At 34.2% G+C, this 27,663-nt stretch overlaps 1 long non-coding RNA gene across 1 annotated transcript in view; it reads right to left on the bottom strand.

The window, feature by feature from the left end:
- Positions 1-2,982: 2,982 nt before the first annotated feature.
- LOC123560807 (uncharacterized) overlaps positions 2,983-27,663 on the bottom strand; it is a 58,036-nt gene continuing 33,355 nt past the window's right edge. The window contains exons 2-3 of the long non-coding RNA XR_006688284.2: positions 8,650-8,826; positions 2,983-7,816 (exon numbers count right to left, since the gene is read on the bottom strand). This is a non-coding gene — a long non-coding RNA (uncharacterized LOC123560807). The remainder of the gene's footprint in view (positions 7,817-8,649; positions 8,827-27,663) is intronic.

Raw genomic sequence — 27,663 nt, forward strand, 5'->3', positions numbered from 1 at the left:
GAACTATATAGCTCTTTTTACACTAAACAATCCTGATGAAGATTGAAATCAATGTTCCTATCAATGATATGGTGAAAGTTTCCATGGAGTTTGTGAACAGAAAAATGCAGATACAACATAACATCTTACCACTTTCCAAAAATCTTCTAAAACTATAAAATTAAAATGTGAAAGAAATCTCATTAATCAGCACATTGAATTAATTCTGCTAAAAATATCATGAAATATAATAATGTAGTTAAATTATACTGTAGGTATCAGAAGTGCATAATATTATTCCAAAATTCATAATTCTGTACTGCAAAAGTGTAGAAGTTCCAATTAATTCTTTATCAAGAAGTACAGAGACAGCTGTCAAATTTGGACCAGCTTTAAAGTGAAACAATCAGATCCCCATCTCCACCATATTGATAAATGTCTCTAATATAATAATTTAGGAAAAAATGTTTGCAAGTCAGATATATACCAGTACCTGGTCCCTCAGTTATTAAACTAATAAACTAATAAACTATGGTTATGTAGCTACCATCTGCATATGGATATAAAATATATTTAGCAGTCTGAAGTTTGCTAACAGTGGCCATTGAAGGCATTTATGCACAGTGTCACTTCAACCAAATGAATTTTTAATTCAGATGGTCATTACATAAATACAATTTATTCTTTATATTCTGTCTATATGATTAAATGTTGAAAACTTTTACTATATACTACTAACAGATCTCTGAAAACTAATGGTGACTCCTAGGATAGCAAAACCATTTGCATCAGTTGTATAGCTCCAAATAAGAAAACACATCTGGACTATAAATATTTCTATCAGACACATGTTTTAGTTATTCAAGCTTTAGAATACAAATATTAAGACTTAATAAAACAGCCTCTTTGTAATGATGTTTTCACAATGCATATTTCAGACAGTAGGTGCTAGTTGTTTCAAAATATGGAATCCTAGTCAAATAAATCTTAAAATTAATCAACACTCTAAAGTGGCTAAATGTGGCAGTCTATTAACTGGAAATATAGCATTTAATTTGTAAGCAATACAAAATCAGCACTTCCCCTCCGACACAATCCTTGTTAACTAGTTCAACTAAATTTTATCAAATATTCATAAAAAATATAATGAATAAGTATAACCTCTGAAAAACTCAAATGGTATCTTATGAAAGGTAACTCATTATAGTGTTAAATTGTCTTCATTAAATATTAAGAATATGAACAGAAATGTGTTAATTCTGGTGTAGTTCTTGAGCTATGATCCAGTAATATAACTTGATTTTATTCTTTTATTAACTATCTTCTTCTTCTTCATTCACATTTTATTAACTGACATAAGAACAGTCTTTAAATGCTGTGTGGCTGCTGTAAAAAGTTTCCCGGTACTTCAACTCAGTGTTGTTCTGGTCCTTTAGGATCAAAAGAGCATTCAATTTTACTGTAACAACATTCAACTTAAGCAGGTGTTTGCCTGGGGGTGACGTGAGGGACGTTCCACATTTTATTCTCAATTAAACTGTCTGCTATAATGTTGCTTGGAAATGCATTCTATATTTCTTCCAAAAGATCTTTTCAAAGATTTTATTATTTGTATCAAATATAATATTTGGTCCTTAATTAGAAACAACATTAAAAAATTCAGTTGAGCAAATCATGGATACAGCTCCACCTTTTCTTTGCATCTTCCCTTACACTGAAAATTATGCTTAAAGGTCCATAATGCGCTAATTTTTTATCTTAAAAACAGACGAAACAGATTTCAAGATAAATGTTATGCATACTTATATGGTTAGAAAAGCACTATTTGAGCTGCACCACAAGAAAACCAACATAGTGGGTTTGCGAACAGCATGGATCCAGACAAACCTGCACATCTGCTTTCAAAGCCTATTGCAATTAGAGAAACCGTTAGCGAACAGCATGGATCCTGACCAGACTGCGCTGGTCTGGATCCATGCTGGTCGCAAAGCCACTATGCTGGTTTTCCCATGGCACAGCTCATTTTAATATTGCACATGAACTGTTACAGTTAGAGCCATAAAGGGAGGAAATACACAATAGATTCAATAAAACATTCTAGTATATTCAGCAATATTCAAACCTTTAACAAATGTTAAGGAAATTAATTATCAGAAATAGGATTTAACAAGAAATTAATGTATTTTATGTTCATAGTGAAAAATGTGGCAGCCAGAATTTTTTAGTAAATGAACAACATCTTTACAAACAACCTATCTGTCCAATACATTTTTACTGTTCTGTCCTGAAGAATTGGATATTTAAAATACTCTAAAAATTTTAGAGTTATCCCCCTTTAAAAAAAGAATGCCATTTGTAAAGAAATATAAGTAAGCAATTGTCAAAAACAATGTTTAACCTTAAGCTCTGGGACATTGTTGCAAATGCATCAGAACAAAGACATGTAACAGCTTTTTTAAAATGGTGTTTTTAAAGGCATTGAACTGTCTAGAAGTGTGGCCCCATGATGCAGCCCTTTTCCAGAATTCAATATTATACATGTATAAATTGACATTGCTTTTGTAGAATAATATAAATGTTTTAAATGCTGTTTAATTTTCATGTAAAACTTTTCTTTCTTTCTATGATCTGGTGATGTTCGAACTTGTTTCTCCGAAACATCTTGGATTGATGCTAACTTATGCTAGAGAATATAATAGTCTAGCTGCAGTAGCACTTTTAACAGTGTGCGCTGACCTGCAGTTAGGCCACTCTATTTCTAACAATTCTGCATCCACACCTTCACCAGTTTATATTTTGCTGGTAATACTTGTGCTATTTTTTGTTTATTGTTTCTCTTCAAGACAAAATTATTCAGTTCCATTTTCATCAAAAACAATAATTCGTCACCTTAGCGCAACAAGTGAATAAGTCCTTCTTTAAGTCAATGCAGTTATCCACTTCTTGCACTGAGGTGACGAATTAGACTCTTAAAAACAATCAATTTAACTATTTTTTGTTTGATTTCAGTGTTCTTTGTTTTAGTGCAAAGAACTTTTGCATAGTCAAAATGGTACTGTTTCTACAACTAAAATAGTAAATTTTGCATAATTGTGAATGTATTAATACATATAATTTTGTATTTATTATGCATCACATGCCTAGTTACATATATATTCTACACTTAGCTTAACTTTTAGTCTGCTGGCGGCAAGTTATTCTGCCTTTGCGGCCAGTACAGACCAAGATCAGCCTGCACAGATCATAGTCTGCACTGTTCTTTATTCAGTCAGTAAATGTTCAGTGAACACCTCTTCAAATAATATATTGTACTGCTCAAACTGAATGAAGGACCGGTCCATTTTAGAAATTTAGCAGGGTAAAGGCCGATTCACACACTTCAGATGCTGTTCAGTTAAAAAAGAAGTCTTTCTATGAAGTTTCTGTGTATGACACCAAGTAGAATGGCTGCCTATAAGTAAAGTAGCCAACCAAAAAACAGGTATGATATAAAAATTTTTGGGAGAGCACATAAATTTTATCACTGATCTAACATAAGAATTAAATTTAAAATAATTCTGTCATATAATGCACCCACTAATTATGGTTTACAGAAATATGTTATATCAATAGACAGCAGTTTCTACTCTTGATTTACATGAAAATGTTTGTATTAAATAATTGTGGAGTGGTCAGTAATGTAAACTTATTAAAGAATTGTACTTATCCTCGAAATCACCCTTGCAGTTTATAACAAGGAATCTGTAAAACTGAATGATGCTCCTCGATGCATGTGCTTGTCCCAATATGCGGAATAATGTATTAGAAACAAACAAAAAATATTGATAATAAAAAGAAGAATATTGAATAAAGGGAGATAATTCAAAAACTAGTTAAGGTAGAGTTATGGTTCTTTCTTTAACACCGCACTTCCCTTCAATGGCCTCTATCATTTTGTGAAGTTTCAATGAAATGCCATTAATACATTTCAAGTACTGCTCCAGACAAGCGTTATTTTGTATAATAAAGGGAGATAATACAAAAACTAGGTAAAGTAGTTATGATTCTTTGAAACTGACTTTGTCTCAATGGCCTCTATGATTATGTGACATTTCAATCAAATGCCATCAATATCAAGTTATACTCCAGACAAGCCTTATTTTGTATAATAAGGGGAGATAATTAAAAAAACTAGGTAAAGTAGAGTTATGGTTCTTTGACACTGCACTTCCCGTCAATTGCCTCTATCATTTTGTGAAGTTTCAATGAAATGCCATTAATACTTTTCAAGTAATGCTCCTGACAAGCCTTATTTTGTATAATAAAACGAGATAATTAAAAAACTAGGTAAGGTAGCTCAGTTACGATTCTTTAACACGCACTTTGTCTCAATGGCTTCTATGATTATGTGAAGTTTCAATCAAATGCCATTAGTACTTTTCAAGTTATACTCCGGACAAGCCTTGTTTTGTATAATAAAGGGAGATAATTCAAAAACTAGGTAAAGTAGAGTTATGGTTCTTTGACAATGTACTTCCCGTCAATGGCTTCTGTCATTTTTTGAAGTTTAAATGAAATGCCATTAATACATTTCAAGTAATACTACGGACAAGCCTTATTTTGCATAATAAAGGGAGATAATTCAAAAACTAGGTAAGGTAGAGTTATGATTCTTTGACACTGCACTTTGTCTCAATGGCCTCTATGATTATGTGAAGTTTCAATCAAATGCCTTTAATACTTTTCAAGCTATACTCCAGACAAAAGTGTGATGGGCGGACGGACAATTTTGCCGCAACTATATGCTCACCCTTCGGGGAGCATAAAAATAACACCACAAGGTTATCAAAGGAATTTATATATTAACCACCACTGACATCAAATGTTTTAACATGAAAGTCCCTTTTGTAACTCTTAAATTATTATTTCATGAAAGAAAACTGTGGCAAACACTTTTCAGAATAGAACACAAACTTCTATTACTTTACCAAAATATTTCAATACAAATGTCTTAGCACAAATATCTAGAATAAAATGTCCTAAAATAATGTTTCAAATATACCCAAGTACTATTCACAGTGTTGGGAACTTAGGAAAGTGTACTGTTTTATATCCAGTTGATTCCGCATTAAATAACATCATGTGGCTAAAGAAGAGATTTGAATTTTAGAAATCATAGCCATAATTTGAATCCTATACCTCTGATGTCTACCTGGACCAGATGAGTCAAGTTTCCAATAAAGAACATTCAAATTGGTAAATAGTCTGCAAAATTCTTGGGGATTAAACTAACCTTTGAAATCTAGAGCTATCACTAAAGGCGATTAATACCCCTTGATGCCGTTCTGATACATGGAAAGAAAATTTTTGCGACCATAACATTAAAATTTTGACCGCCAAAGACTGACCTTGACCTTTAACCTAGTGACTTGGATTAAGGCTCTGCACATTGTCTTGATGAGGATAACAAAAACTGATGCAAGTTTTACGAAAATTTAGGGAAGAAGACACTGAGTGGACATAACTGATATACAATTGGTCAGACACGCATGACTCCAATACAGCGCCAATATATTATACTTTGTAGCTCAGATGCTGAGCATTCACATAAGAGATAAATAAAGCCCAGGAATTAATAACTCAAAATCCTGACTGACATGTTTGCAAAATAGCTAACAGTTTCTATTATCGTTATCTTTACAGTTATTACTGTCCGAACAGTTAGCATTATCTGTAACCAGTTCACATCCAAACATGTTATTTATCATGGTCCAATTTTTTTAACATTATTCAAATAATAAAATCCAAACAGTTATCTTTACCCAGTTAGTTATCATTATCACAACAGTTGGCATTATCCAAACATTTATTCATCATTTTCCTCACAGATATCATTATCCTGTTAGCAATATCGGAACAGTTAGCATTATTGAAACAGTTAGCATTATCTGAACATTTATTCATTATTATCCTCGCAGATATCATTATCCAGTTAGCAATATCGGAACAGTTAGTATTATTGGAACAGTTAGCATTATCTTTACAGAATGTTATTTTTCTGTCTCTCTCCTACCACCTGGGCACATTTTTCTTTGTCCATCCAACAAAATTTCTGCCATTTGCATTTCAAAAGGTCATCAAACATTATAATAATATTATTCAGCATGTAAAGTTGTACAACTGTGGTTCTACTAAGACAAGGGGCAATATATTTAAAGCAAGCTTCTCAGTTAAATATTGTACATTCCCATACATTTCCTATTTACGAATATTAGTGAATAATCAATAGATGTAGATTCTATCTTACTGTTCAATGAAAACATCCATTAAATAATCGATAAGAATGGTTTTAAAATGAGACAGAAGATCATATAAAAATCTTAAATTCTGATCTTATTCATTATTTTCCCTCCCTTGGTTTAGTCAAAATTATGTATAAAGGACCTAAAAGTTATGTGGCATGTATCTCAGAAAGTATTCAACCTAGAGTAATCAAACTTTATTTTATAACATTATGCACTGCTGGTTTAGCTGCGTAAGACTTGTACTCTCGAAATGTAGTTTACCTGGAGTCTTTAACTTTACAGGAATCTTACTAAGGAAATGAATCTGGTTCATCCTACATACGTAACAGTTTAAAGTGGAATTATTCGCATTTTTCAGGGAAAAATCCAGTTGAAATAGATGTATGTGTAAAAAGGGTGGAGGAAATTATAGCTTTTAACCAAATATACCAAACTCTTTCAGTTACCAGTACGAAATAATAAGTTTCCAAATACGACTTTTCTTATTTTGACTGGGGCAGTCTTTTTAGGAAATTAAAGTCAAACTGCATGCAGGAGTTGCTTCCCATCAACTTCAGAAATCTCTACCTATAGGTAAGGGAGATCACTGCATGGAAGACTGTATAAATGAAAATACCTGTAGCAGGCAATGGTGTTTACTTTTTTGCAAATCTGAGCTGAATCTAGAATGGGTGGATGTTTGTTTTTGTTTTCGGTACCTTGGACAAGTTTTTAGATCCAACCACTTCTTAGGAGCTGAGGTTCAAGCAGTCATTTATTTTACTTATGTCATGGAATCCTTACTCTTATTTTTAAGTCAATATAAATGCCTATAAAATACATCTACCTTATACTCAGAAAATGTGTCAAACCTTGCTAACTTAGCTTTTAAAAATAACAATTTTTTTTCTGTCATTTTTTTCACTCTGAACATTTCAATGCTGTTTTGTCAAAAAAACTCACATCCATGTACTGGATAAAGCACTATATCATCAAAAACTAACAATAAGAATTAGAGAAACTGCACACACCCAATATACTAATCAAACAGCTAATTCACCTACCAGTTACTGTCATTACAGACTTTGCAAATTAAATATTCTGTCTTTCTTATCCTATACTATGTTCTTTCTGCATAAAGCCATAATTATATGAAACAGAAATCATCTAGTATTTGGGAAATTATGCAAATACAGTATACTTTAAGTGAAAATAGTTCAGTTATAAAAGAAGTAGCAGTAGGCTGTTTTGATCAGTATATTATATGACTTTCACACAATCTCATGTTATAAATAAAAAATTTAAGCTTACTGATGTACAAATTAATGTTGAGTCTGAAATATTCACATGTTCTCCAGAAATGTTCAATCTTCAAACCAACAATCTGCCGCTGATTCTGCCTGACTGTCTATTTTTCAAAGCAAACACTTTATACTGTAAGTCTGTCTCTATTCAATCCCAATGCTGCATATTTAAAGACATTAAATCAGCCAACGAGTTTTGGATCATTTTCTCAGAACGTGACCTGTTGATGTTGCTTGTTGAACAACAGATAGAGAACCATCTTTCTTGTCCTGAAATAAAACATTTATTATTAGGTTACAATTGTATGACACCCAGTCCATTTTTATAATGAAACAAGGATGCCAGTGTCACAAAATACGCCTATCAATAAACTTGGCCTAATTCAAGGGCCATAATCCCAGAGTGCCTGTGGCGATTTGGGTGGTTATTGAACTTGGCCAAGATATTATGCCCACAAACATTAGCATGTTTGGTGAAGATCGGATGAAAATTGTTCGACTTTGAGAGCAGACAAGGCTAATTCGCAGTTTTTTTTAGTAATTCAAGGGCCATAATCCAAGAGTGCCTGGGGCGATTTGGCTGGTTATCGAACTTGGCTGAGATATTATGCCCGCAAATATTGTCAGCAAGTTTAGTGCAGATCAGATGAAAACTGTTCGACTTAAGAGAGCAGACAAGACTAAATTCACAGTTTTTCGAGTAATTCAAAGGCCATAATCCAAGAGTGCCTGGAGCGATTAGGCTGGTTATCAAACTTGGCCGAGATATTATGCCCACAAACATTGTCAGCAAGTTTATGCAGATTGGCGGATGAAAACTGTTCCACTTAGAGAGTGGATATGCTTTGGACGCCGACCGCCCCCTACGCTACAGATGTTCACATAATAGGCCCCGCTCTTCCAGAGACGAGCGTATAATAAACAACTAAACAGAAACCATAATTTTACAGTAATACATTAGAGAATCTCAGCTTGAGATTCAGAAAAAGTGTAACTTCAAAGGAAAACCTTACATTTAAAAGCATCATTAAACCAATGTATTTACTTTTTGTCTAGGGATGTATTAAGATTGAATTTCTATAAATTAGATTTATAAAACTTACATAATTATTATTCCTGTAGGTACAACCTGTAGACTGGGCCCATTGTTGTGTTGTCCATTCCTTAAAACCCTGCATTTTTCAGGAACTTGAATATCTCATCCTCCTGGCTGAACCTTGCATTTGCTCAAACACCACCAGTATAAACTGAAGCTGCCTGTTCATAATTAACTACTGTTTCTGAAATTTAACTATGCAAGTTGAATTATTGTGCTTTGAAAACTAGCAAATATGAGCACTTTTGTTGAACAGTACCGATTTCTCAATTGAATGCATCTTATGAAATGGTTACACATTGCATTTAATTACTGCAGTAAAACGTTTCAACAGAAGATCCAGCATTAACCTATAACGGTTTATTTTATTTATGGTAGACTTTTTTATATTATTTTAAGAAATATAATCCTGTTTGTACACATGTATGTACATAATACGTCAGTCTTTTTATGGAGGAAACAAGGAATCTATATATATCGTTCATGCTTTGTTTATTTTGTTTGTTTTTAGTAAGTAGAATGAGCCAACTGTCTTTATTTCCACATATCGTGGGCTGAGTGCGAAACTATTGTAACTGTATATGAATAAAAAACAAGATACAATAGTTTTGCGCTCAGCCCTCGATATACTGTGGCAACAGAATTTTATTAGAAAGTGCTAAAACTTTTATGACAATGTGATGTAATAGACTAATTTCAGATTTCTTTTTGGTATAAAACAAGCTTGACTGCTGATTTGTGCTTCCACTTGCAACTTCTTTTTATACTATCATCAAATCATATTTTGACTATGTATTCAATATTTTTCCTAACCAGGTAAAACTCACAACAATAGCAGCATTCGGCGAGTTATCTTCCCAAATGATTTAACAGGTGTCGTTACGGGCGAATAGGTCCTATCATGCGGTGTACTCTCGGCTTTTATCACAGTGTTAAAAAGTGATTCAATTATTTGAAAAGACAGAATCATGTAATTTATCAATATCATCTATTTAGATAGCTGTTTCTTCTGTTTTTAACATGAAATTTATAACCTCACTTCAAAATACTGGCCAGTAATATATAACTTTAGTATTTTTAAGCGAGTCACATTTCTATTTAATTTGTGAGCAAGGCGGGGTTAGCTTATTTAGCTAGTTAAAAATATTGCTAAATTTACCCCTGTATGGATGCTTTGTTTCACATAGACAATGATTTCTCTGGATATATTAAGTTTGCATAACATGTCCTATCCACTGGCTGCGTACTGATTGTTATCATAAAAATGTGCATGCCATGTGTCCTGTTAACTCTAGGGGGTTAAAGAATATGTCCTTGAATCAGATTTAACATTTCCTGCTCCCACGTGGGTGTTACATATTGGGCAGTCTAATGTGTATAATAAGGTTTCTTAATACTTTTAACACTGATTTGACATAATGTCTAATATGTCTCACATTTGGGTTTTTCTTATTTCCAAAGCTCTACAAATTTGTGGTCTGTATATTAAAAATCCTCCGGGTATTTTTATAATATGTAAAAATTCATATTTTGACATTCTTGTGATATTTCTACTTTGTTTTCTATAGTTAAGAAACAAACATGTCAGCAGGGTTTTTTTTTTTTTGTTTGTTTTTTTTTTTGGCCTTTTTTTTGTTGATTAAAAACATTTCAACTAATTGTTGGGGTGTTATCTCAAGAGACGATGCTTTAGGCCCGACAAATTTTTCAGATTGAACCAGTTAATGACCATTTTATTGGAAGTTTGTATTTCACTGTATGTGGGCAAGTTGCTGTGAATTTGAATTGACTGAAAATTAAAGAGGCAGCACCATAAAACTAAAATTAACACGAGATATGTTAATTTGTCAATAGAGATCTTTTATGCCTCATGGATGATATTTTCATAAAATATATGAGAAAACAGATGCAATAATTAACTGTGCTGATGGATATTTGTAGGGACATCTTATCACAAGGGCATATATTTTAACATTTTACAGTAATTATCATTATAATTTCTATATTATTCAAGACTTCATTGCATTAAGCTGTGTATGCAGATCTTTCCGATTAAATTGTAACTTTAGGAATATATACTGTCCATACTGATCCTTTATTTAAAGAATATAGTCTGAATACTTGCAAAATGATAAAAGGATTTTCCAAGGAGGGCATTTAATATTGAAAAACTACTTAAAAGCTAAATAAAGCATTTATTGCCACAATTAACAAGTATGACAATCAATACAGTCCATGAATAAACTGACACACAGAAAATGCCTTTAAAACAGTCCTTACAGCTAGTCTGTTATTTTTCAAAGCATAGAATATCAACAGATATGAATAAAGCTCTTTACTTAAAATTTTGCTCAAGTGATAAAAAGCTGAACTTTGATGACATTTTCGGATATTTTCCAAATCTACTAACATTTTGAAGTGACAACGACTGTATAACGATGTAAGTATACAAACTTTCCTAGGACCTATTCGCATGTAGCGCCACCTATACGCGCACCTGTTTTATCAGGGGAATTAACTGACCGATATCGCCCATTAAAAACTAAGGCATTTCTACTTTTTTTTCTTTGAGAAAACATATATGTTAGGTCTACTGTTTCTGTTAATTTTTTAAAACTTTCCTTTTTTAGTAACTGACTGTCATATTGACCATCTGGACTTACTGATGGACTTTATACTTTTTGAACTGAAGAATCTCATTTTAAGTTGTGTTGTTTTTATTTTTTTACAAAAAGCATCGTGTCTACCCATGCATTTAAATCTTGAACAGGACAAGATTTTAGAGAATGGATGAACTATACTGAAAAGTATTCATAGGGAATTTCATTATTAAAAACTGTTATAACTGATCATTGTGTGCCTTTCTGCTAGTATGTGGTTGCATTCACAATATTTTGTCCAAATAAAATGCAGGTGCCCTCCATACTGGAATTTTGTAAATGCAGTAAACTCATGAACTTTTTAAGATAAATGAAGGCAGAAAATAAAATGTCACAGAAGTATAATGTTTAAATCAATTGAATGGGCAATCTAAATATGCAGTGATTTTTTGTCTGTTTGATTTTTCAAAACATACTGTCTTTCTGAAGGGGAAAATATAGCGCGATACACCCCAAAAAGGGAAATCATTTGACTTTCATGAGAATACTGGCACGGAATTTGCAAGAACTGATGCCAACGTTCTTATGAATTTGGCAGCTGATGAGAAGTAAACATAGTGTGACATAATTATCAGTCCATAACAGCTGTGCAAGTTGTAACTTTGAAGCAACATGGGGGTAACTGGGCTTGAAAAATATATAGACACCGACTTTTGTAAAATTATTCATTATGTATATTACGGAACATTTTCTTTAAATTCCAAGGAGAAAACATGACCTTCTTTAGGGGAAAAATATATAACAATTTTAGGAGAAAACATAGGCTAAGCTATTTTTGGCCAGGGGAAACAGCCTGTATTCGGCTGTAAAAAGTAGCACCAAATCATGTTTGGAAAACACCCCTTAACAGGATAATATTATGGTAAAATGAACATGCATTGATGAATATATAATTCTCCCAAATATGCAAACTACACAAAACATATTCTTTTTTCTGAAAAAGATTACTGGTACCCCCTTGCAGGAGGGGAGGCTCCACCACATCCCTCATCCCCAAACTACACTATTTCACAGCCTGTGATGAATTACATCTTAACCCTTACCATGCTGGACATGATTGATTTTGCCTTTGCGACTAGTGTAGATCATAATCAGCCTGCACATCCATGCAGTCTGATCATGATCTTCACTGTCCGCTATTCAGCCAGTATCTTTTTGGTATGCACCCCTTTTAACAGTTATTGCTACTGTCCAAATTGGAAGATGGACAAGTTCATTATAGAAATTTAGAAGGGTAAGAGTTAAGTCCACTTCCAATTCAGTTTGCTATGCTTCTGGTTGCCGCGGTGTTTTACCAATATATTTGGAATGCTCTACAAAAATTGTTACTTGTTTGTGCTGACTAAAACTCAAGTGAGCAATTTAGGGCCATAATGGCTGTCTTATTAAAAATCTTTACCAAAATTGTTACCAGTTTGGGCCATACCTATGCCATTAATAAAGCTATATCCCCAGCAAGGCTTAATACTTATCACTCCTATACAATTTTTATTACAATCTTGCAAGGAGTACCAGACCACAAGACCAGATGAATGTGGACAGACAAAGATTTTAGCTGCATATATTGTAAAAAGCTAGTCTTCAATTAAAAGAGATTTTACTAAGTTGCAGATACTGAAACATCCCAGTGTCTTTAACTTATACAGATTTCGGTTGCACTGGTATTGTAAGATGCCTGGTTCCTTAAGTAATAGATATTTTAGTTGCAGATATAATAAGATGCCTGGGTCTTTAACTAATATAGATTTTAACTGCAGATATAGTAACATGCCGGGGTCTTTAACTAACATAGATTTTAACTGCAGATATATGAAGATGCCAGGGTCTTTATCTGGCCAGTTCAAGAAAGGAACCAAGATCTTGTGGTGATACAAGTTGTGTGCAAGTTTGGTTAAAATCAAATCATAAATGAAGTCGCTATTGTGCAGACAAGGTCAAAACAGCTAATTTTGGTCCTTTCAGGGGCCATAACTCTGGAACCCATTAGGGAATCTGGCCGGTTCAACAAAGGAACTGAGATCTTATGGCAACACAAGTTTTGTGCAAGTTTGATTAAATTCAAATCATAAATGAAGCTGCTATTGTGCAGAAAAGGTCAAAATAGCTAATTCTGGCCCTTTCAGGGGCCATAACTCTGGAACCCATAATGGAATCTAGCCAGTTCAAGAAAGGAAACAAGATGTTATAGCGATATAAGTTGTATGCAAGTTTGGTTAAAATAAAATCATAAATGAAGCTGCTATTGTGCAGACAAGGTCAAAATAGCTAATTCTGGCCCTTTCAGGGGCCATAACTCTGGAACCCATAATGGAATCTGACCAGTTCAAGAAAGGAACCAAGATCTTATGGTGATACAAGTTGTGTGCCAGTTTGGTAAAAATAAAATAATAAATAAAGCTGCTATTGTGCAGACAAGGTCAAAATAGCTGATTTTAGCCCTTTCAGGGGCCATAACTCTGGAACCAATAACGGGATCTGACCAGTTCAAGAAAGGAACCGAGATCTTACGGTGATACAAGTTGTGTGCAAGTTTGGTTAAAATAAAATCATAAACGAAACCACTATTGTGCAGACACGAAATTGTTGATGCACGGACGGATGCACGGACGGACGCACAGACAACAGACGACGGACGAAGGGTGATCACAAAAGCTCACCTTGTCACTATGTGACAGGTGAGCTAATAAAGTCACTTTTGGCAACATACTGAAAAGGAAAATTGAGTATAGATGGAACACAATAATTTTGTATTCAAATAATGTTAATTGCATGAATACAATAAAATCAATTTCCAATTCGAAAAAAATTGTTAGTCAACACAAAGAACTCATGAAGTTTTCACTATACTTGTGTTTTATTATCATTATTATTTTCAATATTAATACTGTATCTTTTATCATCCTATATGTAATATAATAATAATAATAATAATAATAATAATAATAATAATAATGATAATTAATAATAATGATTATGATTATTTTTATTATTATTATTATTATAACATTAAAGTAGTAGTTATTATTATCTATATAATATCAAAATAATAATAATAATAATTATTATTATTATCATTCCACATTCACTGAAGAAAAAATAATTTCTTTCAACTCCACTGCACACATCTTCATGGTCTAGTTGGGGTCCCTGCTGTGCTAATTTAATTGCCCTCTAATCAGTTACTGTTATATAATCGCTGATAAGCAGCAGATAAGATGGGAGTTGTATATTGGATTGTGGGGGGTGTGGGGGGGGGACACTTATATAGTAGTGAATCTAGGCCTTTAAGAGATTTTAGTTGCAGATATTGTAAGATGTCACAGTCTTTAACTAAAAGAGAGCTTAGTTCCAGATAATGAAAGATGTCGGTGCCTTTAACTCACCAAGAGTTTTAGTTGCAGATACTGAAAGATGACAGGGACTTTAAGAAACAGAGAATTTAGTTGCTGATATTTTAAGATGCCAGTTTTTAAACAATTAGATATTTCAATTGCTGATATTTTAACATGACAGGGTCTTAAACTTACTGAGAGTTTAGATGCAGATATTGAAAGATGTCGGGGGCTTTACTAATAAAGATTTTTGTTGCAGATATTGTAGAATGCTAAGGTCTTTAACTACAAGAAATTTTAGTTGCAGACATTAAAATATCCCAGTGTGTTTAACTTATCGAGGTTTTGGTTGCAGGTATTGTAAGAGACAGGGTCTTTAACCGACAGAAGAGACAGGGTCTTTAACTGACAGAGAACTTAGTTGTTGATATATTAACATATCAGGGCATTTAGCTAATACAGATTTTAACTGAATATATAGTAAGGTACTAGTGTCTTTAACTAACAAAGAATTTAGTTGTTGATATTGTCAGGTTGTGTAATTAATAGCTAGAGCATTTAATTATATATATTGTAAATGCCAGGGTCTTAACTGACATAGAGAATTTAGATGCAGATATTGAAAGATTTTAGGGGTTTGAATTAATACTGATTTTAGTTGCAGATATTGAAAATTTCCAGAGTCTTTAACTGACAGAGATTCTAATTGCAGATACTGAAAGATCTCATTGTCTTTAACTGACAATGAGTTATAGTAACAGTTACTGTATAATGCCAAAGTCTTTAAATAACAGACAATTTAGTAACTAATTTATTTAGATGCCAGGGTCTTTAACTGACAGATAATTTAGCTGTTGATACTATAAGATGCCAGAGTCTTTAACAGACTAAGAGTACAGATAAAGAGACTGAAATATGTCAGAGGCTTTAACTATTATAGGGTCCTTTAGGGTCCTTTATTGACAGAGACTTAAGTTGCAGATATTGTAAGATGACAGGGTCTAAACTGACAAAAATTTTAAGTTGCAGATATTATAAGATGCCAGGGTCTTTAACTGAAAGAAATTTTAGATGCAAATATTAGAAGATGTCAGTGTCTTTAACTGACAGAGAGTTTTATTTGCATATATTGTAAGATGAAAGGGTCTTTAATGATAGGGAGTTTAGTTGCAGATAATGTCAGATGCCAGGGTCATTAAATAACAGTGATTGTAGTTGTAGATACTGGAAGATCTCAAGTCATTCACTGATAGAGGTTTCTGTTGCAGATATTTCAAGATGCCAGGGTCCTTAACTGACAGAGACATTAGTTGCAGATATCATAAGGTGCTTTGGTATTTAACTAACACAGAATTAAGTTGCTGATTTAAGATGCTGGGTCTTTAACTAATAGAGATTTAAGTTCCATATTTTGAAAGATTGCCAGAGCATTTAACAGATAGAAATTTGAATTGCAGACACTGAAAGATGCAAGGGTGGGTCTTTAACTTACAGCAAATTTAAGCTAAGATATTGCAAAATGTCAGGGTCTTTAACTGACAGAGATTTTAGTTTCAGATATTGTAATAAGCAAGGGTCTTTACCTAACACATTATTCAGTTGCTTATGTAAGATGAGATTATAGTTGCATAAACCATATTGAAAGATGACAGGTTCTTTAATAGATAGACACTTTAATTGCAGATACAGAAAGATCTCTGGGTCATAACAGGGAGTTTTAGTTGCAGATATTGTAAGATGCCAGAGTCTTGAACTAACAGAGAATTTAATTGCTGATATATTTAGATGCTAAGGTCTTTAACTGATTAAGAGCTCATTAAATTATAAAGAGATTGAAAGATGCTTGAAGCTTCAACTAATCAAGATTTTACTATATTGAAAGGTCTCAGGGTCCACTACTGACAGAGATTTTAGTTGTAAATATTGAAAGATGCAGGGCTGTTAACTGACAAATATTTCAGTTGCAGATATTGCTAGATGCCCGGATCTTTAACTGACACGGATACAAGCTGCAGATAAAGTACGATGCCAGGGTGACTTTAACAAACAGAAAATTTAGTTGCTGATAGTGTAAGATGGAAGGGTCTTTAATTTAAGTAACAGAGATTTTAGTTGTAGATAATGGAAGATATCAGGGTTATTAACCGACAGAGATTTTAGTAGCAGATATTTTAAGATGCCAGGGTCTTTAACAGACAGAGATTTTAGTTGCATATACTGAAAGATGCCAGGGTCTTTAGCTTACAGAGATATTAGTTGCAGATAGCATAAGATACCTGGGTCTTAAACTAACAGAGAATTAAGTTGCTGATGTAATATGCCTGACTCTTTAAGTTATAGAGATTTAAGTTGCTTATATTAAAAGATGCCAGGGTCTTTAAAAGAGAGAGATTTAGATGCAGATACTGAAAGATGCCAGGGTCTTTAACTGTCAGACATCTTAGCTGCAGATAATAGAAGATGCCAGCGCCTTTAAGAAGCAATGAATGAAGTTGCTGAAAGCGTAAGATGCAAAGATGCAAGGGTCTTTTACAAACAGAGATTTTAGTTGTAGATATGAAGGATCTCACAACGTCATTAACTGCACATATTTTAAAATGCCAGGGACTTTAACTGACAGAGATATTTGTTACAAATTATCACAAGATATCTAGGTGACTTAAACTTTTCTGATGTAAGATACAAGGGTCTTTAACTAATAGATTTAAGTTTCATATATTGAACTATGCCAGGGTCTTTAACAAAGACAGAGAGATTTAAGTTGCAGACACTGTTTAAAGATGCCCGGGTCTTTAACAAACATATTATGCAGTTGCCAGGGTATTAACCTGACAGAATTTTCAATTGCAGATACTAAAAGATCTCAGGGTCTTCAACTGACAGAGAGTTTCAGTTGAAGATATTGTAAGATGCCAGGGTCTTTAACTAACAGAGAATTTAATTGCTACCAAGGTTTGTAATTAAATGACTGAGTTCAGATAAAGATACTGGAAGATGTCAGGTGCTTTAACTAATACAGATTTTATTTGCAGATATTCAAAGATCTCAGGGCTCTTTACAGACAAAGATTTTACTTGAAGATATTGTAAGTTGCCATGTTGTTAATTGACAAAGATTTAAGTTGCAGATATTGTAAGATACCAGGGTCTTAAACAGACAGAGCCTTTAGATGCAAATATTGTATAATGCCAGGGTCTTTAACTGACAAGAGATATTAGCTGCAGATATCTTGAGATAACTGGGTCCTAAACTAACAGAGAATATTAAGGTTTCTGATGTAAAATGCCTGGATCTTTAACTACTAAGGATAGAGATTTAAGCTGCACATATTGAAAGTTGCAAGGGTCTTTATCAAAGAGAGATTTAAGTTGCAGATACTGAAAATGTCAAGGTTTCTAAATGATAGAGATTTTAGTTGTGATTTTGTAAAATGCCAGATTGTAGTTGCATATACTGAAAGATGCTAGGGTCTTTAACTTACAGATTTTAACTGCAGATATTGAAAGATCTCAGGGTCTTCAACTGATAGGGAGTTTTAGATGCGGATATTTTAAGATGCCAGGGTCTTTAACTACCAGAGAATTTAGATGCTGACATATTTATATATCTAGCCAGGGTCTTCAACTGACTTCGAGCTCAGATGAAGATACTGAAGATGCCAGGGTCTTTAACTAACAGAAATTGTAGTTGAATATATTGTAAGATGCCAGCTTTTTTATTCTGAAATCTTTAACATGTTATTATTCAATTGCTTATGAAAGATACCAGGGTCTTTAATAGAGATTGTAGCTGCATATATTGAAAGAGTGTGTGTGTTAGGGTTTAACGTCTTTTTCAACAATTTTTCAGTCATATAAATGACGGTGTCTACTTGTAGCAGTGAGCACAATGCCAACTTTATAGTGCTGCCTCACTGGAATATCACAATGTAGACACCTGACATGATACCCCACCCTGTCACATTATACTGACACCGGGCTGACAAGTCCTAGCACTACCCTCTTAATGCTGAGCACCAAGCGAGGAAGCTACTAGTACCATTTTTTACGTCTTTGGTATTACGCGGCCGGGGATCGAACCCACAACCAGGCTACCAAGGCCAGGGTCTTTAACAGACAGACAGACATTTTAATTGCAGATAAAGAAAGATCTCAGGGTCTTCAATTTACTGGGAGTTTTAGTAGCAGATATTGTAAGATGCCAAAGTATTTAACTAACAGAGAATTTAATTGCTGATATATTTAGATGCCAATGTCTTTAATTGACTAAGAGTTTAGATGAAGATACTGAAACATGTCAGAGGCTTTAACTAATACAGCTTTTAATTGCAAATTTGGAAACATCTCAAGGTCTGTTACTGTCAGAGATTTTAGTTGCAAATATTGTAGGTTTTAGTTGCTGATAGTGTAAGATGAAAGGGTCTTAAACTAATAGAGAATTTAGTTGCAGATATTGAAAGATCTAAGTGTCTGTAACTAACAGGGAGTTGATATTATAAGATTCAAGGGCCTTTAACTGACAGCCTGGAGTTGATATTATAAGATGCAAGGGTCTTTAACTGACAGGAATGTTAGTTGCAGAAAATGTAGCATGCCAGGGTCTTTAACTAACAGAGATTTTAGTTGCATACAGTACTGTATATTGAAAGATGCAAGGGACAATTAACAGAGAGAGATTTTAGTTGCAGATACTGAAAGATGCCAGGGATTTTAACTAAACGAGACTTTAGCTGCATATATTGAAAGATGCCAGGGTCTTTAACAGACAGAGATTTCACTTGCAAACACTGATCGAAGATGCCAGGGTTTTTAACTGAAAGATATGTAGGTTGCAGATATTGTAAGATGCCTGGGTTTTCAACTTACAGAGATATTAGTTGCAAATATTATAAGATGCAAGGGTCTTTAACTAACATTTTATTCAGTTTCTTCTGAAAGATGCCAGGGTCTTTAACTTACAAAGATTTTAATTGCAGATACTGAAAGGTATCAGGGTCTTCAACTGATAGGGAGTTTTAGTTGCAGATATTGTAAGATGTCAGGGTCTTTAACAGAAAGAGACTTTAGATACAGTTATTATATAATGCCTAGGTCTTTAACTGACAGAGATATTAGTTACAGATATCATAAGATACCTGGATCTTAAACTAAACACACAGACAATAAAGTTGCTGATATAAGATGCCAGGGTCTTAAAGAGAGAGAGATTTTAGTTGCAGATACTGAAAGATGCCAGGGTCTTTAACAGACAGAGATTAAAGCTGCAAATATTGAAATATGCAAGGGTCTTTAACAGAGAGAGTTTTATGTTGCAGATACTGAAAGATGCCATGGTCTTTAACTGACAGAGATTTTAGTTGCATATATTGAACAAGAGCACCGCCTTGCGGGTGCTGACGCTCATCTGATTTTTTTTGTATAATAGAAATATTGTCCTACCCATGATTTTCTAAGTCTAAAAAGGGCCATCACTCTTGCAAAAAGCAGGATAGAGATATGTTTCTTGATGTACAGTGTCCACTTATGATGGTGAAAAACTGTTGCAAGTTTTAAAGCAATAGCTTTGATAGTTTATGAGAAAAGCTGACTTAAACATAATATTCAACCAAGAAAATGATTTTTCTAAGTCCAAAAGGGGCAATAATTATTGCAAAAAGTAGGATGGAGTCATGTTGCTTGCTGTACAGGGTCAGCTTATGATGGTGAACAAGTGTTGCAAGTTTTAAAGCAATAGCTTTGATAGTTTAAGAGAAAAAGTTGACCTAAACATAAAACTTAACCAAGAAATCTGATATTTTCTAAGTCCAAAAGGGGCCATAAATCTTGCAAAAAGCAGGATGGAGTTATGTTTCTTGCTGTACAGGGTCAGCTTATGATGGTGAACAAGTGTTGCAAGTTTTAAAGGAATAGCTTTGATAGTTTAGGATAAAAGCTGACCTAAACATAAAATTTAACCAAGAAAACTGATTTTCTAAGTCCAAAAGGGGCAATAATTCTTGCAAAAAGCAAGATGGAGTTATGTTTCTTGATGTACAGGGTCAGCTTATGATGGTGAACAAGTATTCCAAGTTTCAAAGCAATAGCTTTGATAGTTTAGGAGAAAAGTTGACCTAAACATAAAACTTAACCAAGAAATCTGATATTTTCTAAGTACAAAAGGGGCCATAAATCTTGCAACAAGCAAGATGGAGTTATGTTTCTTGCTACACAGGGTCAGCTTATGATGGTGAACAAGTATTCCAAGTTTCAAAGCAATAGCTTTGATAGTTTAGGAGAAAAGCTGACCTAAACATAAAACTTAACCAGGCAACGCCGACGCAGACGCCGACGCCGACGCCGACAACCGCTCAAGTGATGACAATAACTCATCATTTTTTTTCAAAAAATCAGATGAGCTAAAAATGCAAGGGTCTTTAACAGGCAGAAATTTTAATTGCAGATACTAAAAGATGCCAGGGACTTTAACTGACAGAGATTTTAGTTGCAGATACTGTTCAATGCCAAGGGTTTTAACTGATAAAGATTTTAGTTGCAGATACTGAAAGATGCCAGGGTCTTTAACTGACAAACATTTAAGTTGCAGATATTGTAAGATGGCTGGGTTTTCAATTAACAAAGATTTCAGTTGCAGATACTGAAAGATGCAAGGGACTTTAACTTACAAAAAAATAATATTCAGTTGCTTATGTAAGCTGCCAGGGTCTTAAACAGATATTTTAATTGTAGATACTGGAAGATCTCAGAGTCTTTAAATGACAGAGGTTTTAGTTGCAGATATTGTAGTTAGCAAGGGTCGTTACCTAACATAATATTATTATTCAGTTGCTCATGCAAGATACCAGGGTCTTTAATAGAGATTGTAGCTGCATATATTGAAAGATGCTAGGGTCTTTAACAGACAGACAATTTAATTACAGATACAGAAAGATCTCTGTGTCTCCAACTGATAGGGAGTTTTAGTTGCAGATATTGTAAGATGCCAGGGTCTTTAACTAACAGAGAATTTAGTTGCTGATATATTTAGATGCCAGTGTCTTTAACTGACCTAGAGTTCAGATGAAGATACTGAAAGATGCCAGGGTCTTCAACTAATATGGTTTTTTTATTGAAGATATTGAAAGATCTCAGGGTCCTTTACTGACAGAGATTTTAGTTGCAGATATTGTAAGATGCCAGGCTGTTAACTGACAAGGATTTCAGTTGCAGATATTGCCAGATGCCAGGGTGTTTAACTGAGAGAGACTTTAGTTGCAGATATTAAAAGATCTAAGTGTCTGTAACTGACAGGGAGTTGATATTATAAGGTACAAGGGTCTTTCACTGACAGAAATTTTAGTTGCAGATAATGTAGCATGCCTGCGTCTTTAACTAAAAGACATTTTAGTTGCAGATACTGAAAGATGCCAGGGTCTTTAACTGACAGAGATTTTAGTAGCATATATTGAAAGATGCAATGGTTTTTAACAGAGAGATTTTAGCTGCAGATACTGAAAGATGCCAGGGACTTTAACTAAATGAGATATTAGTTGCATATATTGAAAGATACCAGGGTCTTTAACAGAGAGAGATTTTGGTTGCAGATATTCAAATAGATGCCTGGGTTCTCAACTGACAGAGATCTTAGTTGCAGATATTATAAGATGCAAGGGTCTTTAACTAACATATTATTCAGTTGCTTCTGTAAGATATATACCAGGGTCTTTAACAGACAGAGACGTTAGATGCAGTTATTATACAATGCCTGGGTCTTTTAATTAACAGAGATATTAGTTGTAAATATCATAAGATGCCTGGGTCTTTAACTAAACTAACAGACAATAAAGTTGCTGATGTAAGATGCCAGGGTCTTTAACTTATAGAGATTTAAGTTGCAGAGAATGAAGGATCTCATTGCCATTAACTGCAGTTAATATGCCTAGGTCTTAAACTAACAGACATTTAGTTGCTGATGTAAGATGCTAGGGTCTTTAACAGAGAGAGATTTTAGTTGTAAGGGATTTTATAAGATGCAAGGGATTTTAACTGTGAGACTTAAGTTGCAGGGTCTTTCACTGACTGGGAGTTCTAGTTGCACATATTATAAGATTCAAGGGTCTTTAACTGTCAGGGATTTTAGTTGCAGATAAAATAGGATGCCAGGGTCTTTAACTTACAGAAAATTTAGTTGCCGATAGATGAAAGGGTCTTTAACGAACAGAGATTTTAGTTGTAGATAATGAAAGATGTCAGGGTTATTAAATAACACAGATTTTAGTTGCAGATATTTTAGATGCCAGGGTCTTTACCTGACAAGAGATATTAGCTACAGAAAGAGAGAGATTTAGATGCAGATACTGAAAGATGCCATGGTTTTTTACTGACAAGAGATTTCAGTTGCAGATATTGTAAGATATTATTCAGTTGCTTATGTAAGATGCCTGGGTCTTTAAGAGGAATTGTAGTTGCATTTAATGAAAGATGCCAGGGTCTATCACTTATAGAGATTTTAACCGCAGATACTGAAAGATCTCAGGGTCTTCAACTGAGGAAAGGAGTTTTAGATGCAGCTGATACTGTAAGATGAAAGGGTCTTTAACTAACAGAGATTTTAGTTGTAGATAATGAAAGATGTCAGGGTTATTAAATAACACAGATTTTAGTTGCAGATATTTTTAGATGCCAAGGTCTTTACCTGACAAGAGATATTAGCTACAGAAAGAGAGACATTTAGTTGCAGATATTGCTCGATGCCATGGTTTTTAACTGACAAAGAGATTTCAGTTGCAGATATTGTAAGATATATTCAGTTGTTTATGTAAGATGCCAGGGTCTTTAAGAGGAATTGTAGTTGCATGTATTGAAAGATGCCAGGGTCTTTCACTTATAGAGATTTTAACTGCAGATACTGAAAGATCTCAGGGTCTTCAACTGAGGAAAGGAGTTTTAGATGCAGCTACATATTGTAAGATGTGCCAGGGTCTTTATCAGAGAATTTAGTTGCTGATATATTTAGCTGTCAGGGTCTTTAACTGACTTAGAATTCAGATGAAGATACTGAAAGATGTCAGGGGCTTTAACTAAAACAGATTTTAATTGCAGATATTGAAAGATCTCAGGGTCCCTTACTGACAGAGATTTTACAGATATTGTAGGATGCCAGGGTCTTTAACTGAAAAAGACTTACGCAGATTTCAGATATTGTAAGATGCAAGAGCATTTAACTAACAGAGAATTTAGTTCCTGACATTGTAAGATGCAAGGGTTTTAACTAATGGAAATTTTAGTTGTTGAAAGATCCAAGGGTCTTTAACAGATAAAGATTTTAGTTGCAGATATTGAAAGATGCCAGAATTATTTACTGAGAGAGATTTTATTGGCAGACATTGTTATGTTGCATGGTCTTTAACAAACAGATGAGATTTTAGTTGCAGGGTCTTTAACAGACAGATATTTTAGTTTCAAATATTAAAAGATGCTAGGGTCTTTAACTGTTCAGATATTGAAAACTCCAAGGGTCTTTAACTGATAGGGAGTTTTAGTTGCAGATAATGTAGGTGCTAGTGTATTTAACTGACAGAGATATTAGTTGCATATATCACAAGATGCCAGCTAGGTCCTTTTATGTAAACATTATTCAACAAATGATTTACTTGCTGATGTGGGATGTCAGAGTCTAATAGAAATTTTAGTTGCAGATATTGTAAGAAGCTAGGGTCTTTAACTAACAGAGATTTTTACTGCAGATATACTTTGATGTCCATATTTTTAATAGATAGTAAATTATGCAATTTTTAGGTCTTTATCTAATAAGAAATTTAAGTTGCAAATAGTGTTTGATGACAGGGACTTAATCCAAGACAGATTTTAGCTGCAGATATAGTTAAGATGCCAGGGCTTTTAACAGACAGAGATTTTAGATACAGATATCATAAGATGCCATGGTCTTTAACTTAAAGAGGTGTCAGCTGTAGATATACTATGACGCCAGTATCTTTAACTTTCTGATACGTTAGTTGCAGATGAAGTAAGACGGTAGTTGTAGATATAGTAAGATGTCAGGGTCTTTAACTTTAAGAGATGTTTGTTGCAGATACAGTAAAATACTGGTGTCTCTTACATATACAGATTTCAACTGCAGATATAGTCAGATGCCAGGGTCATTAACTGACACATTTTTGTTGCAGATGAGCTAAGATCCCAAGGTCTTTGAATTAATAGAGAATATAGTTTTGACCTTGACCTTTAACCTACTGACCCCAAGAAATGTTAAGGATTATCTACTTCCTAAGCCCAATCATATTAAAAGTTCAAAGGTCCTGCATATAAAGTGGTTCTCAATTTATTAGGACTAAACCACTTTCAAAGTTCAGCCCACTGTGACCTTGACCTTTGACCTACTGAGCCTAAAAACAATAGGGGTCACCTACGTCCTAAGCCCAATCATGTGTCCTGCGTCAAATGGTTCTCAAGTTATTGGGTGGAAACCATTTCCCAGAATCAGGCCCCTGTGACCTTAACCTTTGACTATACTGACCAAAAAACAAAGTAGGGGTCATCTAATTTATAACCCAATCATGCTGTCAAGTTTGAAGATCCTGAGTAAAGTGGTTCTCAAGTTTTGGGGCAGAAACTGTCTTCAAATTTGGCACTGCTGTGACCTTGACCTTTGACCTACTGACCCTTAAAACATTATGTGTCATCTACTTCATAAACCAAATCATGCTCCTAAGTTTTACTGTTCTGGGTCAAGTGGTTCTCAAGTTGTTGGGTTGAAACTGTTCACTCTACCTACCAACTGGCGTGACTGACAAGTGAAAAGCAATATACCCTCACTTCTTCAAGGGATGGTGGCATAAAAATAAGGTTCAGGATCACAGAGATACAGTAAAACTAAATGTTCAGACCCTATTAGTTGCCTCTTACAATCATGCAAAGGTAAGACAGTGGTTCCAATTCTTTTCCCAAAACCACATGGGACAAAATAGCATGAATATACGCCATCTTGAAACTTCAAGCAAAAATGGATATAATTTAGAAAATATTAACATTAAAGTTATTGACCTTTAAATATATGATGTGGTGATGATGAGGAATAAGCCTCAAGCAAAACAATTGAGTAATTATAGAGATACCGAGTATTAAAACATGAATGTTCCCCAACGATACTGCTTGCAGAGAGGTCTTAGGAGAAACATTCATTTTAAAATGGAAAAGATAAACAAGAGGGCCAAGATGGCCCTAGGTCGCTCACCTAAGAAACACACCATAACAGTGTAAAACATGTTTGACCTTGTGATTTCATGGAAACAAATATTCTGACCAATTTTCATTAAGATTGAACCAAAAAATTGGTCTCTTGCGATAAAACAAGCATTTTCTTAGTTATGACCTAGTTTTTGATCCTAGATAACCCATGTTCAAACTCGACCTAGATTTCATCAAGGCAATCATTCTGACAAAAATTCATGAAGATCAATTGAAAAATACAGCCTCTATCACATACACAAGTTTTTTCTTTGATTTGACCAAGTGACCTGATTTTGACCTCAGATGACCCATATTCAAATTTGACCTAGAATTCATTAAGGCAATCATCCTGACCAAATTTCATAAAAATCAATTGAAAAAAAACAGTCTCTATCGCATACACAAGATTTTTCTTTAATTTGACCTAGTGACCTAGTTTTTGACCTCAGATAACCCATATTCAAACTCGACCTAGATTTCATCAAGGCAATCACTCTGACCAAATTTCATGAAGATCAATTGAAAAATACATCCTCTATTGCATACACAATGTTTTTCTTCGATTTGACCTAGTGACCTAGTTTTTTAACCCAGATGACCCATTTTCGAACTCGGCCTAGATTTTATCAAGGTAATCATTCTGGCTAAATTTCATGAAGATCAGTTGAAAAATACAGCCTCTATTGCATACACAAGGTTTTTCTTTGATTTGACCTAGTGACCTAGTTTTTAACCCCATATGACCCATTTTCGAACTTGGTCTAAATTTCATCAAGCTAATCATTATGACCAAAATTCATGAAGATCAATTGAAAAATACTGCCTCTATCGCATACACAAGGTTTTTCCTTGATTTGACCTAGTGACCTAGTTTTTGACCCCAGATGACCCATTTTTGAACTTGGCCTAGATTTCATCAAGGTTATCATTCTGACCAAAATTCATGAAGATCAATTGAAAAATACTGCCTCTATCGCATACACAAGGTTTTTCTTTGATTTGACCTAGTGACCTAGTTTATGATCCGAGATGACCCATTTTCGAACTCGGCCTAGGCTTCATCAAGGCAATCATTCTGACCAATATTCATGAAGATCAATTGAAAAGTACAGCCTCTATCGCATACACAAGGTTTTTCTTTGATTTGACCTAGTGACCTAGTTTTTGACATGAGATGACCCATTTTCGAACTCGGCCTAAATTTCATCTAGGCTATCATTCTGACCAATATTCATGAAGATTAATTGAAAAATACCGCCTCTATCGCATACACAAGGTTTTTCTTTGATTTGACCTAGTGACCTAGTTTTTGATCCGTGATGACCCATTTTCGAACTCGGCTTAGATTTCATCAAGGCAATCATTCTGACCAATATTCATGAAGATCAATTGAAAAATACAGCCTCTATCGCATACACAAGATTTGTCTTTGATTTGACCTAGTGACCTAGTTTTTGACCCGAGATGACCCATTTTCGAACTCGGCCTAGAATTCATCAAGGTCATCATTCTGACCAAGTTTCATGCAGATCAGTTGAAAAATACAGCCTCTATCGCATACACAAGCTAAATGTTGACAGACAGACAGACGACAGACAGACGCCGGACGCCGGACATCGAGCGATCAGAAAAACTCACCTGAGCATTGCTCAGGTGAGCTAAAAACAGACAAGAAGGAGGCAAGACAGACGTAAATAGCCCCCATGAAAGCATGCTTCTTAACTTTGGGAACACATAAGAAGCTGGTAAGAGCCCTTCCTATTTTTAGCTCAGGTGACCCTTTAGTGCATTCTTTTTAATGAAA

The sequence above is a fragment of the Mercenaria mercenaria genome, chromosome 15 (assembly GCF_021730395.1).
Source record: "Mercenaria mercenaria strain notata chromosome 15, MADL_Memer_1, whole genome shotgun sequence".
NCBI lineage: Eukaryota > Metazoa > Mollusca > Bivalvia > Venerida > Veneridae > Mercenaria > Mercenaria mercenaria.